Raw genomic sequence first — 18,583 nt, 5'->3', positions numbered from 1 at the left:
TTTTGAACTGTTTTTAAAGCAAATACAAACCTGTAACGATTCCAACTTCAACTACAATTGCATTTTCTTTAAAGTTTTGCATTTCAAAGTTTATACTACTTGCCTGTGCCAAGTCCTGTTTGGTTCTAGAAATAAAACATAAGTATACCTTTTTTATTCTTTCCTAATTGGTCTGGATTCAGTCTCTGAGTGTGTGCCATCAGTTCTTGCCTGAGGGAATACCGTAAATGCTGAGCACACCCCCTGATAAGCCTAACTGCTCGAATACACTACCACAAAGAGAGCTGTTAGTGATTGTCTAATTTATCCTCCTCTATACCTCTAGGGATCCACTGGTCTGTGTGCACACTATACCTTATTTTGCTATAGTATATACAGAGCAAGCTTCCTACAGTAGGCTGTTTGGAGAGTATAATCTGGAAGTGTTTTTATTTTAGCTCTTCTGTGGTTTCTTAGTGCAAATGTTAACAGAAAAAACACTTATATTTGCAAGTTGTGGTTAGGACCTCAATCCATACGTGCAAGCCAAGATCTCACCCTTGATGTGACCAATGCAATTACAACTGTTGTAAAGAAGTTCAAAGATGGGGATTGAGAGTCATATTACCCTTTACACTGTGAAAGACGAATTTGACTCTTGTTTAATTACATTGTGCTTTTAGGTGTTCTTACTTATTGGCATAAGTATTGAGAGGTGATTAGCAAACTTATGGTTCTGAAATAAAACTCATCCCCTCTGTAAATTGTTCAGTTGTGGCTGGCTACACAAACCATATCAGGAGCCTCGGCCATAGAATCCCTGCTACCCCCGTGTGTGTTCAGCCCCCAGAATGCTTAGCCTTAGATTGTGTGTAGCTGGAACTAGCCACAGGGCCTGGCCTTTGAACAGGCTGTTCACCCAAACTGCACTGGCGGTGGTGACACCCCTGATCAACAAGCCCTCTCTGGATCCGACAAATCCAGCAAGCTTTAGACCAATCTCTCTCCTTCCTTTTCCAATTAAAATCTTGGAAAAGGCTGTTAGCAGGAGTTTTTCCTGTTTTTTGGAGGAGACTCAACTACTGGACCAGGACCAATTCGGATTCCGGCCGGGCCACGGACTGAGTCAGCTCTGACCACCCTGATGGATAACCTGCGTATGCGGGCCGACAACGGGAATGCCCTGTTTTAATCCTTCTGGATATGTCGGTCGCATTTGACACGGTGAGTCACTCTATTCTACTGGAAAGATTGGAGAAAATTGTGGTGAAGGGACGGGCTTTGCAGTGGCTGCGGTCCTATCTGGCAGGGAGACAGCAGGTGGTAACCTTGGCACCGTTCTCATCCTGCAAATCCCCGTTAGTTTATGGGGTACCGCAGGGCTCTGCTATTAGCCCCGTTCTCTTTAATATGTATCTGCAACCTTTGTTTCCCATCATTACATTGTTCGGGGTTGACTTGGTCAACTATGCGGACTATACGCAACTGGCGTTTTTCATGGAAGGGAAACAGGCAGTTTCCATGGATACTTTTCAAGAGTGTATGAGACAGACTGCAGGGTGGTTACGGAGGAACTCCCTGCAGTTTAATGGAGGGAAAACTGAGGTGCTGTATTGCTCTGCTGCAAAGTTGTTCACACACATACCATGGAGTTCAGGCTTACCCCCGAGGAGGGACCATTGGTTCCTGTCAGCACAGCACGTAATCCAGGGGTCCTGATAGATAAGAATCTCCAAATGGAATCACAAGCAAACAAGACAGCCAGTGTGTGTTTTGGTCTGATGCGTATGATGCGTCGGATACTTCCACTACTACCTAGGGACTCAAGTTCCCTTGTAGTGAGAAGCACAGTGTTGAGCAGACTGGACGACTGCAACTCCTTGTATCTGGGGGCTCCACAGTATATCTTTCAGGGGTTGCAGAGAGTCCAGTCGGCAGCGGAAAAACTGGGGCTAAATAGGCAACGCGGCTCCTCTACTACTCTCGCTTTCAGAGATCTCCACTGGCTGCCTATCAAGGAAAGGGTTCATTTTAAATCACTTTGTCTGGTGCATAGAGCGGTACACGAACTGGGCCCAGTCCCATTACAGGAAAGGTTTGCTTGGTTCCTCCCTAAAAGGCAGCTTCGCTCCTCTAGTGCTCGTCTGCTGGTAATTCCCTCAGTCCGACCCTATTTAATATCTATGTCACTGACTTGGCAAGGGTCATTAAGGACTGGGGGATGAGCCTAACATCCTACGCGGACGACACCCAATTAGTCCTCACTATCAAAGACAACGGAGACAAAATAGCGGCCAATTTTCAGCAGGGCATGCTGGCCATCAGCAATTGGATGTCAGTAAACTGCCTCAAACTGAACTCCAACAAAACTGAGGTCATGACATTCGGTAAACTCACCCCTACCTGGCCAGATGCATGGCGGCCCACCGACCTAGGTCCTCCCCCTCTCCCAGCTACCAAGGTCAAAAACTTAGGAATACTCATAGATGACAAACTCTCTTACTCTGCCCATGTCAATTCCATTGTTTCATCATCTTTCTTCAAACTCAAAGCCATAAAAAAGATCCTCCCTTTCCTCCCCCCTAACTCTGGTAAAACCTTGGTCACATCATTTGTCATGTCCTCAGTGGATTATTGCAATGGACTCCTGGTTAATGCCCAAAGCAAAGTCATTAAAAGGTTACAGTCCATACAAAATGCTGCGGCCAGATTGCTTTCAGGTACCCCTAAATTCCAACCAATTGCCCATACCATCAAACACTATCACTGGTTAGCAGTCAAAAATAGAGTAAAGTTTAAAGCTCTCTGTATCGCCTACAAAGCCTCTCACAAACAGGGCCCGCGATTTCTTCTTAACCCTTTCACATTCCATGTTCCCAAACGACCACTCCGTTCAATGAATACGTCTATCATGACAGTCCCACGCACTCGAACTGTCGCCTGGGGCGACTGGAGTTTCCATATATCAACGACCAAACTTGTGAACTCCCTTGAACCCGATGTTAGGTCTGCCCCCACTCTAACCCTTTGTAGAAGAAATGGCTCTTCAACCAATAACTTCTTTCTTCTACCCCCCCGCCCCCTCATTCTGCTTCATCCACAGCGCCGAGACGCCCTCAGGCAATTGTTCACGCTCTAAAAGTTGCATAAATAAATAAAGCCTAGATTCAAGCGTTCTCGAATGGGGGAGGGGCTTCACCGTGGCTGCTGCCCATCTTTGGAATGAGCTGCCACAGAGCATCAGACAGATTAATGCCCTAACTGAGTTCAGAAAGAGCCTGAAAACATGGCTCTTTCCTAAAGCATGACTCCTCTCTGTTTAGTCTCTCCGGCCCTTTCACTTGACGGTTGTGTCCTTATATCGGAGCGCCAGGATACCCGTAGGGTGGCAGTTTGCGCTATATAAGAACGCATACAATACAATACAACACTTGAAAAGCCCTAGATAGATGGGGATATAGACTCATAGCCTATGCAGGGTTCACCTCTGGTTCCCGTGAGACCGGCATCTTCCTCCGTATGAACTGCCCGTACATAATCCGCGAAACATGGGTGGACACCCAGGGCAGATTCGCAGCTGCAACTGGAATATGCGAAGGGAAACCTCTCAACTTAATGTCCATATATGTTCCCCCAGCCCTGCAACAACCAACACTAGCGGACCTCAGTAAATTCATTCTAGACCTCCCTCTGGAGACTTTGGTAATGGGAGAAGATTTCAACCTGACGGTGAACGGAATGACTGATCGACACCCCCCTAGGTGGGACCCCCATGATGGGTCAAAATTTGCAGACTTCCTCTCGGCCTTCGGCCTTGTCAATACCTGGAGACACCTTAACCCGACAGCCCACCAGTTTACATTCCACTCGGGAGCCAATGATAGTCAGTCACGTATAGACAACCTACTGACTCACACTGCGGACGCCCATAATTTTGCCGAAGCCAGGCGCCTGGTGAGAGGTATCTCTGATCATTTCCCAGTCCTGGCTTGGATGACATTGGACTCTCAACCCAGATGCACAACCCTCACAATGAATCCATGGTCGCTACGAATTCCACATATAAAATCAGAACTACTTAAGGACACTGATTTATATTTCAGTGAAAATATTGGCTCGGCGGCTTCACCGCAAACCCTGTGGGGGCATTTGGGGCCGTCATAAAAGGCAGAGCACTTGCATTAATGGTGGGGCATAAAAAAGAAATGACAATACGCGTAGAAACACTTGAGAGAGAGATCCTGGAAGAGGAGAGGAAAATAGCCCTTACCAATGACGATGCAGCCAAACAAACTCTAGATGCACAAACAGCTTCTGACAGAGGCAGCTACATCTAAACAAAAGGCAGCATACCACAACGTATATGAACATGGGGAGAGGATGGGTAAGTTGTTGGTTTGGCTTGAGAGACAGGATCAGGCCCATCGCTGGTTGTGGCGGGTACGGGAGAGGACCTGCAAGACCCACAGGAGATAGTAGAGGCATTGTTTTACAAAATATACCCATCCGCTACTACTACCTCCGCTCTTGACTCCTGAGACCTACTAGCTACTATCCCGGTCCCATGCCTCGCTCCCGAAGAGTGGGAGTCTCTTGAGGGAGACCTAGCAGAAGAGGAGCTCCAAGTTGCAATACAAGGAATATGTTCCGGAAAGACTGTGAGACCCAACGGGCTCCCGATTGAGTTCTTCAAGCTAACAGCCTCCAAATTAACACCCTCCGGGACATGTATTTGGATCGCTATCAGAAAGGTGTCCTCCCAAATGAGCTCAGGCTTGCCTCGATGGAGGTGATACACAAACAGGACAAACCGGCAGAAGAGTGCAGTTCATCGACCTATCTCTCTGCTCACCGCAGAGGCAGAAATCCTCCTCAAAGCATTGGCAAACAGGCTTATCCCCATAATTAACAAAATGGGTCTCCCCGTTCCGTCAGGCTTTATGCCAGGTCGAAACACTGCGCTCAAACTCCGTCGTCTGCATGGGGTGTTAGGAAGGACTGTACGATCCAAGAGGCTGCTGCTCTACTGTCATTTGATGCCAGGAAGGCATTCAACACTATAGAATGGGCCTATCTATTCGCTGTCTCAGAGCGCATGGGTTTCAGCCCTACCTACATAAAATGGATTAAACTTCTCTACACAGACCCAGAAGCACAAATAGTAGTCAATTGCCACACACCCCGACAAATCCAATTGGAACCCGTCAGGGTTGTCCCTTGTTGCCTCTTATTTTCACTCTGGTTTTGGAACCGTTGGCGACATGGGTGAGGGGGGACCCCCTGATACGGGGGTTAAAATGGACAAAGTCAGAATTTCCCTCTATGCAGATGACATACTATTATATATAGCAGCCCCAACCGCATCGATCCATCGCATCCTTCATATTTTCCGGATTTTTGGCAAGTACTCAGGATATTCCATATACTGGACTAAATCCATATTATTTCTATTCCCTGGTCCTATGCCAAAACTACCACCAGGCTGCGAGGGATTCTGATACTTGGGGATTTATGTACCCCTGACTCATCGCTCTTCTATATCACTAATCTACAGGGCCCCTTGACCTGCCTGCACACCGATGTCCAACATTGGTGGACCCTCCCCCTGACCCTTTGGGAATGGCGGCCCTTTTCAAAATGCTGGCATTGCCTTGTTTTCTGTACGCATTGCAAAATATCCCCTACAAGGTCCCAGGATCCTATTTTATGAAGGTTGAGAGTGCAGTGCGGAACCTGTTGTGGGACGGGAGGACACCACACATTGCACTGCAGAAACTGGCCAGGGGGGTGGTATTATGGGGGGATTGCCCTGCCTGATCTTAAACTATATTACTGGGTGTCACAACTGACCAAAGTCAATCGGTGGATCTACGGCCCTCGAACCGAAAAAAGCTATCAAACGGAGAGATGGCCAATGGGACAGTGTGGGTATCGTGGAGCCCTCTATACCAACCCTGAGCACCAACACCTCGCAGGACCCACGGCCCGCACCATAGTATCCTGGCACTAAGTCAACAAAAAACTAGGCTTGTACAAGAGAACAACACAAGCAACTCCACTCTGGGAGTCAGAGTGGCTTGGTAGACTGAGCTCCTGCCGGGGTTTGACAAATGGGACTTGATTGGCATCTCATCAGTGGGGGATCTGTGGAAAATGGATGGGCTGATCTCATTTGCTAAACTGGCGAAGGAATATCAATTGGCACAATCCGAAACTTTCAGGTATCTGCAAATCAGTCACGCCCTTAAGACTTCCATTCCCGGTAGGGGGGTTCTCCCAGAGGCATCCCCACTTCAAGACAGGCTGCTACTAGACCCTATGCCCAAGACAGCCATATCTCTAACCACCTATCAGAAATTGATTAATAACCAACCTGACCTACTAATACACCTGAGACAACAATGAGAAGCAGATGTGGGGGACCTAGAAGACGAAGACTGGCAGGAGGCGTTGCCCTCGCCGTGTGAAGTAGCCATCCCCAAGAGACTGAAATTGATTCAACTTAATATCCTACATAGAGCCTACCTCTCAGTGGGAGCTCTGTTCCAAATGGGGAAGAGAACAGACACAAACTGTCTTCAACAATGCTCATAGGAGGGAACCTTATTCCACAAGATCTGGGACTGCCAGCCATTAAGCCATTCTGGACGGAAGTCCCATCCAGACTGGAGGACGGGGGGCGTGAACTCACCGCCTCCCCGAAACTTAGCATACTTAATATATGGGAAGCCACTGACCTAACCCACACTGGACAATCCTGGGTCTCCTTGGGGATGTTCCTCACCAAACGTAACATTGCACAAAAGTGGGCAGTAGGGGAACTAACATCAATGGGGAGGTGAGAAGCTGACATGGACAGATCCATGATAGCGGAAAAAGATGTCTTCAAAAATAGAGGGTTGCCCCAAAAAATGGGATCGTAAGAGGGTAGCATGGAACACATATCGGGGTAAGATCTGCATGTCTCCCACAACTGAACTGCACAGGAGAGGGTGGGTACGGCAGGGCCTCGTTGATGGATGGGAAGGCACAAAATGAAATGGAGATAGCCTGGACTGGGATACCTAATGTAATGAATACCATTGTTGTACTTGAGATCTAATATTCCACTTGCTGTAATGCTGAGCATTATTTGTTTTGCCAAATAAAAAGAGTTATAAAAAAAAGGTGTTCAACCCTAGAGTTTTGGAGGGGCTGGACAGAGCCGGGCAGTTCGTCCGACCGTTTCTTACACCAGGTTTCCCACAGGAACCAAGACCTCAGACGTTCCAACTGAAATGACCAGAGAACTGTTACCCTCTTCTTCCCCTCAAAGAACAGATTCAGCTGGGGGCACAATTCCAGGGGCGGTGGCAAAGGAAACAACAGCTCCTCAGGTGAGAATGAGATTGTCTTCACTAGTAAGATTGGGAGGCGGAACAGCGCAGTGTGTACACAAGCGAGAAGAAAGATCCTCAGATGCGTGAGTCCTTCAGACAGTACAAGGGGTTCCACATAGAATTCTGGGTACCCAGAGGCGCCCTGCCGACCGCTTCCCCATTCCTGTTCAGAGGAGGTTACCACTCCTATATACTTGGAGATTCAAAGCCAAAGGGGCCATAGAGACAGCATTCCTCCATCAAGGCAATTTTTGGGCAACATTTTCATTGTAAACCAGGACAAAGGGCTGTGGAAAGTGATAAATCTGCGGGAATTCAACAAATGGTTAGTGTAATGTCACTTGAAGATGGAGGGCATTCATATTCTGAGGGATCAAGTGGACTGGCTGGTCAGACTGGATTTAAAAGATGCTTATCTGGCGATCCCCATCTATCCACCCCCTCAATGGTTTCTTCAGTTCCTTTGGAGAGCTCAAAAATGGAAGTCCAAAGTATTTCCCTTCAGTCAGTTGTCCTTCCCTTGGTACTTCTTGAATCTTCACAGAAAAGCGGGAGCCTGGCTGCGTTCATGAGGCTGCACGGTTGATAAATTACTTGGATGACATGATTCTCATAGCCCAGGGCAGAACTTGTGAATCAAGCTCATATGGCAGTCCACTTGTTGGAGGACTTGGGTTTCATTATCAACAACTCCAACTCAGATTTGATAATGAAGCACAGGATGGACTTCCTTGATTTCACCATTGATCCATGTAAGGCTGTGGTTCCCAAACTGTGCGCTGATGTACTCAGGGTAGGGGGGAATAACCCGTAGAGCAAAGGAGGTTCACCCAGAGAGAGCTTTGTGGGGTACACGTTTGTTTTTATTGAGCTATACTTCAAGGTAAACAATAAGAGTCTCGTAGCTTGAGATAACAAACAAAAATCTATATCCGGCCAGCTTTAGGTCCTTCACTGTAGGTTCCCAGGGTGTAGTCCAACAGAAGGTCTTCAGGCTTCGAAGCTACTCAAAAAGAAGGAAAAGAACGAATACCCTAGGTTACTGGCGTGACCGATAGTCCGGTAATGACAGAAAGGGGGATGGGGAAGTGAAGGGGATCACCAGGGACCGCAACCAATTTGTGCAATGCAGACTCGTGAAAGTGTTTAGGCTCGCACACACTCACGCATGTCCCGTGACCACCCCAACCACCCCTACCCGTTCTCTCCCTCTGTGAAGAACCCTCCCCGTAGTTTTGCCCGTACCTTGTGGAGCCACACTTCTCCTCCGGAAGTGTGGCGGGGCGGAGCGTGGTCCCGTTGGCCTCCCGGCTTTTCGTTCTCCTGCAGCGACGTGGCGTCTGTGTCCTCTCTCCTCTCCTGCGGCGGCGACGCAGCTTCTGTATTTTCCTGCTGTACGGCGAAGTCCTCCCGAGGTTCGTTGGATGCTTCCTCCTCTCCTGTGCTGGTCGCCCCTTTCTCCTCCTGACGTCGCGTTATCAGCGCCTTCGTCGCTCCCGATTGGAGGAACGAGGATGACGTCAGCGTATCCGTCCTGCGTACGCCGGGGTGGAAAGGAATAGGGATTAATGTCAGTACCCGACTCGTGGCAGGCAGGGACCCCCTGACAATCCATTAACAGCAACGCTGGAGCACGCCATGACCAAAATCCAGAAGGAGTTGAGAGCCTTCATAGCATGCAATTGCATCTCCCTGCAAGACCTGGCGATGATAGTTGGGCTTTTGTCTTCCTTGATCCAAGCCATTTTTCCTGGACGGTTGCAGTATAGGACTCCACAATGGTTGAAGTGCTATCAGCTACAATAGGGTGTCTCTTACTTGGAGGAGGTAGCCTTGACAGAAGAGTCCAGAATGGAAATGGCTTGGTGGTTCAACCACATGGAGGCATTGAACAGCTGGGCAATTTTTGGATCTTCCCTGGATGTGGTGATAGAATCAGATGCCAGTCACTGGGTTGCCAGTTGTGGGAGCGCCTCGACAGGGGCATGTTGGTCCCAGTAGGAGCTAAACCTACATATAAACTACCTCGAGTTGATCGTGGGTTCCTTCGCAATTCGCAGCCTGGTGAAAGATTGAGTAAGGTGTTCTATTTCATTTACAATGGACAACATCTCAACGGTACAAAATCAGAACAAGCTGGGGGGCATGAGAGCAAGTACTCTGGCAGAGATAGCCAAGAACTTTCAGGACTACTGCCTCGACATGGAGATTTGCCAACACAGTGGAGAACTGGAACTCATGTTTTCTGATGGATTCTACCTTCTATGCAAGAGATGAGGCTTTCCAGTGAGGGACCTGTTTGACTTGAGACTGAATGTGCAAGTTCCTCAGTTCTTCAGCTGGATCCTGGACCCGGAAACCTTCCCAGTAGATGCATTCTCCAAGATTGGAGCAAGGGGTCGAATTATGCATTCCTCCATTCATCATGATCACCAGGGTGGTGACTGACACCAGGCGTCGGTGAGCAGAGATAATCCTGGTGCCACTGCTGTGGAGTTCCCAATCTTGTTAATGTTATGTTATGTTAAGGCCGTACTTTTAGAGCGCACGGCTACCCCAAGGGGTGTCCCGGCGCTTTGGCAAAGAGACCTAAAACCTAAAAACACAGAGGCAGCAGCACTACAGTCACAGTGATTACGCGGAAAAGAGCAAGGTCTTCAGCTCTTTCCTGAAAGCTAGGAGACTCTTAACTTTGTGGAGGGAGAGAGGGAGCTCGTTCCAAAGGCGAGCTGCCACATGTTGGAAGGACCGTCCTCCCATCCGAACTCGTTTGGCAATAGGCACCTCCATTTTAGCCAAATCGGCTGACCGCAACGTCCTCCGCGGCACATAGAAAGCGGTACGCTTCCTGATATAATTCGGAACGACAGAATGAAGGGCTTTGAAGGCCAGCGTAAGGATTTTAAATCGGATTCTTTTGGAAATAGGTAGCCAGTGCAGCCTAGTTAGAAGCAGTTGGGCGCTGGCTCTCCTTGGCACGCCAAATATGGCTCTGGCCGCCGAGTTTTGGAATTTGCAGTCTAGCCAGGAGGTACTTGGGCAGACCAGCAAAAAGCGCATTAGCGTAGTCTAACCGAGACCCTACTAGCGCCTGAACTACCGTCTTCCGATACTGTAGGGAGAGCAAAGGAAGAAACTTCCTCAGCATCTTCAGGATGCCGAAGCATTTCCCTGATATCCCCATGATCATCAAATATCACTCCAAGATTTTTCACTTGGGAAGATGATTCCTCAGGGGGGAACATGTCCTGGGGCCACCACGACTTCCACCCCGGGTCAGGGGCACAGCCAAAGAAGAGCAACTCAGACTTATCCGAGTTGCATTTCAGGCTGTGCCGCTGAAACCACGCAAAGACTGCACTCAGACAGTCTTTAATTCTGTCGCCGTCAAAAACCTCTCCCTTCCTGCAAGTAAACAGGAGCTGGGTGTCATCAGTGTATGAGATGACCCGGGCCCCATAAGCCTCCGCTACCATCGCCAGAGGGGCCATATAGATGTTAAAGATGGTGGGGCTCAGAATGGACCCTTGAGGAGCCCCAACCTCTAGCGATGGCATTTCAGCGGAGAACGGTGGAGCCCAGATCACCTGTCGGCGGTCCGATAAAAAGGATTGAAACCAGTCCAACACCGTCCCCCGCAGTCCAATCTCCCTGAGTCTTAAAAGGAGACCAGCATGAGGGACGGTGTCGAAAGCCGCCGACAAATCCAGCATGACTAACATAGCCTTTCCCCCTAGATCGATCGTCTCCCTGATGGCGTCGGTCACCTCCACGAGGGCTGTCTCCGTGCTATAATTAGCACGGAAACCGGATTGAGAGTCATGGAGAATGTTGTTATTCTCAATAAAGGTGGTAAGTGTATACTGAACATGCTTCTCAACCACCTTCGCCAGAGCAGGGAGAAGGGAGATCGGTCTATAGTTAGCCAGCAGCAAAGGATCTAACAGAGGTTTCTTGATCAGCGGCAGAATGAGTGCGTGTTTCCATTCCCGAGGCATCACTCCGGAGCTCAAAGACAGATTGAGCAGGGGGTTCAACAAGCTGTTCACTGCCGATGCCACCCTGCCCAAGCACTTTGCTGGACAAGCATCCAGGGGTGAGCCAGATTGAAGTCGAGACAGTAGCTCCAGCGACGTTGCACAAGACAACTGCGGAAAGACCGATAGTGTGGGTCCAGGCTCTGCCTCTAAGGATGGTACTGGCCGATTGCTACCGAAGTCATCGGCAACCAAGGAAGAGTCCACGGGAGGAAAGGAGTCCTGAATGGTTTTAATTTTTGTGACAAAAAAGTCAGCAAGCTGCCTAATCCACTCTTCCGTATGAGAGTGTGAGAGGGCACCTGCGGCAGGATCAAAAAACTCTTTAACAATTCTAAAGAGTTCCCTACTCATGTTGTCCGCCCGATCTATCCTGTGCTCAAGATATTCCTTTTTGGCTTCGGAAATATGTTTATGGTACTGTTTTATGGCATCACGGTACTTTATTTTCTCCACTGGGTCGTATTTACGACGCCAGAGTCTTTCTGCCTTTTTACAGTCTTGGCGCATTTTACGTAGTGTGGAGGTAAACCAAGGAGCAGAATCATGACAGGGAGCAGTTCTAGTTGACTTCACTGGGGCTAGCTCCTCAAATCTAGTTTGCAGCCATTTCTGAACCAAAGTCAGATCAGTATCTAAGTTCCCTGTAAATTTGCACGGGTGTTGACAGAGCGCCTCCGATAGCATGTCTGCTGTCACTAAATGGAACGCTCTGGATTGACGAGTCACCTCCTTCTGTGTTCTTTGACTAGTCCTAGTCTCATATGAGATAACAAACTTTATTAAAAAATGGTCAGACCAAAGGACTGGGAGCGGCGAGGACACCTCGATCGGCACCGTAGAAAAGATTAAGTCTAACGTGTGTCCTTTAACGTGGGTAGGACTATCAATGAAAGGGGCAAGCCCCAGCAGTGCAGTAATATCCCGCAGCTTAGACGCGTTGGCGTCTGATATCGAGTCCATCTTGCTTCCCTCTTCTTCTCAAGATGTTGATCGACTGTCCGGGAGTCTTCCCGACGTTTCATAACATTTTACAGGGACAGGGGAAAGAAATTAATCCCATGATCAATCAAAATCTACTGACCTTTGTAGGAAGGTGGATACCTGACTATGGTTACCCCAGATTTTTTGCCTTGTGTTTAGCTGGTTTCCGACTTAGTTGGCCTGGGACCCTGCTAATCAGAGTCCCAGGCTATCTGCTCTCTCTGTAAAATGGACTCCATGCACCCTAGGTGCATAACCAATCTGGTACTGGACACCTTATCAGTCCCTGTACAGTGCACTATAGGTGCCCAGGGCATGGGTGCATATAAGGCCTACCAGGGGCTGCAGCATATCTTTTGCCACCCCTGGCTGGTACTTAAATCGACACAACTGGCTGATCACCCAGCTGGGGCAAGGTGGTGTAATCACCCCTTGCTTAGATATAGTATACCTATATCTAAACCTATATCTGGACACATATATACCTATCAGTCACTCCTATGGCAGGCCTTAACAATCCTGGAGGCAGAGTGCTTGGTTTTATGTGAGATGGTGCTCTAGCATGAGCTGAGCCGGTCTGCAGCTGTCGGAACCAACTCCCTTAGCTGTTCCGGGATATTGCCATACCATATACTCTTAAGTGCATTATAATCCTCGTGGTTACTTGCTAACTTTGGTTTGGCTTTATCAAAACATGTCGTGTAAGGTGTCATACGCTTTGGAATACTACCCCCTCGCCAGTCCTGGCGACGAGGGTAGCATTCCACCCTTCTAGAGGGAGAAGACATGTTACTTTGCTAAAACGCGGTTAATCCTAACCAGAGCCTCAGCATCACAAAATGGATGCTACTGCCACAGACACAAGTCTGACCTCCTACTGCTGACCGAAACTTGGCAGGGGAGGCCTTGACAAAAGGTTTCCTGTCGCAGGGAGGTGCTATACCTCCCCAGACAGGAGATAGTGGATTGGGGCAGGGTTGGCTGAAAGAAACTAGACACTGCCTGGGGCACACAAGGTGTCCCATGCAAAATCCAGTCAAACCGGTTCTGGGGCACTCCAGTCCCAGTCCTGGTGCGAAACTGGACAAAGGGAAAGGGGTGTAACCACCCCCTTCCTGGGTCCCACCCATAGGAGGGACCTAGCAGGTAATCCAGCCCACAGATTTGGAATAAAGGTGGGAACAGTGCCAACGCACATCAGATTATCCTGACTGAAACTTATGAAACAAAACTCTGGACCCTTCGACATCCTACTCGACGTAGAAGACTGAAGAATCTCCCTTGTGGTCAAGGAGTGACCACCCTGTGCAAACAGGTACCATCCAGCACCTCACTGTTTGCTTTGTTGCAGTTCCTGCCGGAACTCGAGCAACAGAGATCAACAAGACCCAGTTTTCCTGCCTTACAACAGCCCGATCCACAGTCCCAGCGAATCTGAGACCCGTGGAGGTGACCTGAAGCGTGGGGCCGGCCATCTTGGAAAAACTACGAAGTGCTGACCGTGCAGCTCCCAAGGCTCCCTCGATGCTGTGCATTGGGGTTTGAGAAGCTCCAGCCCCGAGCAGCTTTTGCACCAAAGCTCTCCCCTCCACACTCACCGAGTGCTGCGCAGGGCCCTTGTGCATTTTCCTGCTCGACGCGTTGGTCCGGTCGCTTGCCCGTTGGCTAGCGGCCCCAGTACCGACGAACCTTTGAATTTACACTGATAGTCTGGTTGCTCCAGACTGGCCTCACTCCCCTGAAAAGGAGCACCCGCTCCGACCTTGCTGTTCCGAGTAAGAAGCGATCTTTGAATCCTGCATGGGTTGCACTTGCCAAGGCTTGTTAACTCCGATCCGGCAGCCGACACCGCCGACAGCGAGAACCTTTGTGGGACAGCTTGTGATCCACTCCTGGACATCCTCGGTGCCCCAGAGTCCACGTGGCAGTGGAGATAAGCTTCTCAACAACCACCTGATAGCGCCCGACATTTCCTGGTTCCACCCTGGTCACTGCTGAGTGACCCAGACTCTGTCCCCTCTGCTTTCAGGTACTCTACATCTTCGATCCACCCTTGGATCCAACCGGACTCTTCTCCTCTTGCCTCCTGCAGCATCTTCATCTCCAGGCACCATCGAACTGCACGACGAAACCCGACACACTTTGGCACCTTTGCACCCGCTTCCTGTGGGTGAGGTAACTCATGAACGCCGGTGCTCCTGTAGTGGTTTACACCTCTAGGAGCTTATTTATGAGCCCTTGCGTCACTTTTGCCACGCTGGTGCGTCACTTTTTGTGTCGCACCAGCAAGGTAAAAAATGCGCCATGTGCGTCATATTTACAAAGTGATGCATCTAGGTAGATCCGTCACTTTGTAAACCCCTGCGCCACATTATACCTGTGCTAGGTATAATGTATGCAGGGGGGCGTTCCGACACAAGTAAGCCTCATAGAAATGACGCAGTGAAATCTATGAGATTCCACTGCATCACTCTCAGGATGCAAATGCGTCATTATCTTACGCCTGCCTCACAGCAGGCGTAAGACTGACGCAGGCACATTGAAATGGGACTTTCCCATGTTAAATGGCCCATTGCTGAAGTTGCGTCACTTTTGTGACACACTCCAGCAATGCGTCATTTTTGCGCCCACAGATACGTCAGAAATACTGACGTATCTGTAACTCCTTGCGACATGATGCATCATATTGTAAATATGACGCATCCACCATGTCGCAAGGATGGCACAATGAAAAGTGACGCATCACTGTTTTCATGCAGCGATGCGTCACTTTTCATAAATGAGGCCCCTAGTGTCTAAGTCTAAAGTTTGGTAATTCTAGTCCAGTCGGAAGACTCCTAAAACAGTAACTTTGTAACTTTTACGCATCATTGACTTTGCATTGGTGCATGCGTGTGCTTTTAGCGCTGCACCCGAGTCCCGCGGGCTTCTCCCGACTTTATCACTGCTAGTCCCGAGTAGCCCCAGCGATTCCCAAGGCCCTAGGCCTTACCACTGATCGAATAGTGATACTTATACCACTTTTTTAATATATGGTTTGAGTGGCCACCGGCCTCATCCATAAACGTGCAACTTTCATATGGCAAACTGTGCTTTTGTTTAAACGCTTGTGCTTCTATACTCATAAAGAGTACAGAGGATTATTCTAGTAATAAATACATATATTTTTATAATATATAACTTGTGGGTGTCCTTTCATTTGATATTACTTTGATTGATTGATAGGCTTTATTTCGATATAAAAATACCATAAAAGCGTGTACCCATGGACTGGGTCGACTGACAAACACAGGGCTCACTAATTAGACAGAGGCCTCATATCTCCCCCACCCCTCTGCAAAAGGAAAATAGTATTTTAGACATGCAGAAGCTAAATCTAATTCCAACTTTTGACAAGGGTCCTGTAGTTGCTGAGGTCAGGGGGGTGCATAACTCTCAAAAAACAACTTGTAAAATCCTTACTTGGAATGTGGCGGGAATAACCGCTAAGGCTCTAGATCCTATCTGGCAGGGGTTTGTTAAACAATACGATATATTGGCTTTCCAAGAAACATGGGATATATCAACCTGTTTCTCACTGGATGGCTTTCACAGTTTCTCCACCCCAGCAGTATTGGGTGTAAGAGGGAGAGCTAAGGGAGGCCTACTCATACTGTTTTCACTTAATCTGGTTGGGGTTTTTAAAAAAATAGAACCTACTCCTATGAATACGCTAATAATTGAGTGGGCTATTTCGGACCATCAAACCTTTTTATTTATTAACTTTTATAATTCCAGGGAGGGCTCTTTTGTGAATGAGCACCTGATTGCCCTGTCAGATTTTTTGTCAGTCTATAAACACGATTGCACTTCCGTCCCAGAGATGGTTATCCTGGGCGATTTTAATATTCACCCCTGTGAGGGGGATTGTTATAATGACATATATGGAGGCTCACCGGTTGAGGGGATTCCCCACTTCGAACATACTAAGGAGGGTGAGGGGCTTGAGAGCCTTCTTGCCAACTTAAACTTATTCGAACTAGGCCTTGGCAATAATGAGACCAGAGCGCCCACATTTATTGGGAGAGACGCAAACACCATCATTGACTACATCTTTGTATCATCTGGGGTGCTAGCAAAAGCACGGGAATACAGGGTGGTGACCGCTATTTTCAGCGATCACAACCCTGTCTTACTGACCGTGGACCTGGATTGTTTCCTGACTGGAAGAGACACAGGTGTGGTTGCCCCAAGAGATCTTTCAACTAAGGAGCAGGGTAGGAGGATAAAATGGGAGAAGATTGTCCCCGAAAACTTCTTCAAAACATTAGCGCAGGAAACCGAGGCAAAGATGGCAGTCTGCCTTGATCCCACTTCATTAGGGCCTGATGTTGTGGCTGCCTATGTTGAGATATGCTTAAGGATCTCCAAGAACTTGGAGTCCAGGAACGGCTCACAAGGTATTAAGAAGACATATAAATGGTTTGATAAGGAATGCTCGCTCACGCATAGTCCCTTACTGAAAGCACTTAAACATAGACCTAGAGATAGGACACTTGTGGTGAGCCTTCGAAAGGAATACAAATTTGCACTTGCTAAGCGTAAGAAACAAATCAAGGAGGAAGCCTGGGATAAACTATTATCCACAGACGTACTGAGAGAAAGCAAAGCATTTTGGGCCATTATTAATCAGTCATTTTTCACCGAGGATGGGAAAACAGATATGGACTGTGTGATCGAAGACGAAAGATGGCTTAACCATTTTAAACAAATCTATGAAACTGAGTCAGGGGTTCCAACTTCCCCAGTTATAGCGCCTCCTCGAAACACCATGACCATGAAATTTAATATCTCCGAGGTGGAAAGGGCGATTAAAGATACAAGTAAACATAAGGCCCCTGGACCCGATGGGGTCCCTGCCGATCTTTACATTCAGTATCCACAATTGTGGTCCAAAATATTAACTAACGTCTTTAATGCAATACCCTCCGCAGGCTTCCCATCCTCCTGGTCCACCTCCATTATTGTCCCGATTTTCAAGAAGGGGAACAGGGGGGATCCTGCCTGCTACAGGCCAATCTCCTTGTTGGACTCTGCCGTTAAAATCTTGGGCAGAGTCATTTTACAAAGACTTGGGGATTGGCTTGAGGGGAGTGGGGTTCTCTCTGACCTCCAGTATGGTTTTAGAGCACATAGGGGGACCATAGACCAATGTTTAAATCTTCACCTTATCATTAGTAAATACACCGTGGTGAAGGAGGGGCTTTTATATTTAGGTTTCATGGATTTATCCTCCGCATTTGATTTGGTTAATCGTTCTAAACTATGGCTTATTTTGCGGGACATGGGTCTGGACATTACCTTGGTTAATTTTTTACATGATCTTCATCGGAATTTGTCGGCTTCTGTTAGGGTAACAAGGGAAGGCAGGTGCACTGAGCAATTCAGATCAGGGAGAGGGGTCAGACAAGGTTGTATTCTGGCCCCTATCCTATTTACACGCTATATCAATTCCCTGGGTAAATCTCTGAACCTAGCCACCCTGGACGTTCCGCGTATGGGAGGGTCATCCATTCCGGTCCTCCTGTACGCGGACGACGCCGTCCTACTTGCATGCACAGGCACGGGCTTACAAAGACAGCTAGACCATTTTGGCTCCTTTATGGAAGCCTTGGATTTAAAAATTAATACATCAAAATCCCACGTCATGGTAACTGGTCCACGCAGGAAAAGTATGAAGATCAAAACTTTTAGATGTAATGAAACACCAATCTCCAGGGTACCTTTCTTCTGTTACTTAGGTGTCACCTTTGATGAAAGAGGAACCTGGTGGCCTCAGTTGAAACTCAAGGGCAACGGGGTTGTAAGATCCACCACAGGTCTTATGAATTTCTCTAAAAGACTTGGCTCGAGACCCATGGGGGCTATGATCCGCATCTATAAATCAAAATGCTTAGCAATTGCATCCTATGGGGCTGATATTTGGGGCTACGTACCATCACCAGGCATTCAAACTATAGAAAAGAATTTTATACGATCTCTTTTGCCACTCCCAAAGTCATCCCCTACATTTTCAATCCACTGTGAAGTGGGCTTGGGATTTATTACTGATCTCCTAAAAATGGCCCCCCTGCTACGATGGGTTAAAACCTGGACAAATGAGGAGATTACGCTGAACCACCTAATACTTAAAGACTGTATGGCCTTGGATAAAGCGGATAGTAT

The sequence above is a fragment of the Lissotriton vulgaris genome, chromosome 9 (assembly GCF_964263255.1).
Source record: "Lissotriton vulgaris chromosome 9, aLisVul1.2, whole genome shotgun sequence".
In the NCBI taxonomy this organism is placed as follows: Eukaryota; Metazoa; Chordata; class Amphibia; order Caudata; family Salamandridae; genus Lissotriton; species Lissotriton vulgaris.
The sequence above is the reverse complement of the archived record's forward strand: the minus strand, read 5'-3'. Positions refer to the sequence as shown.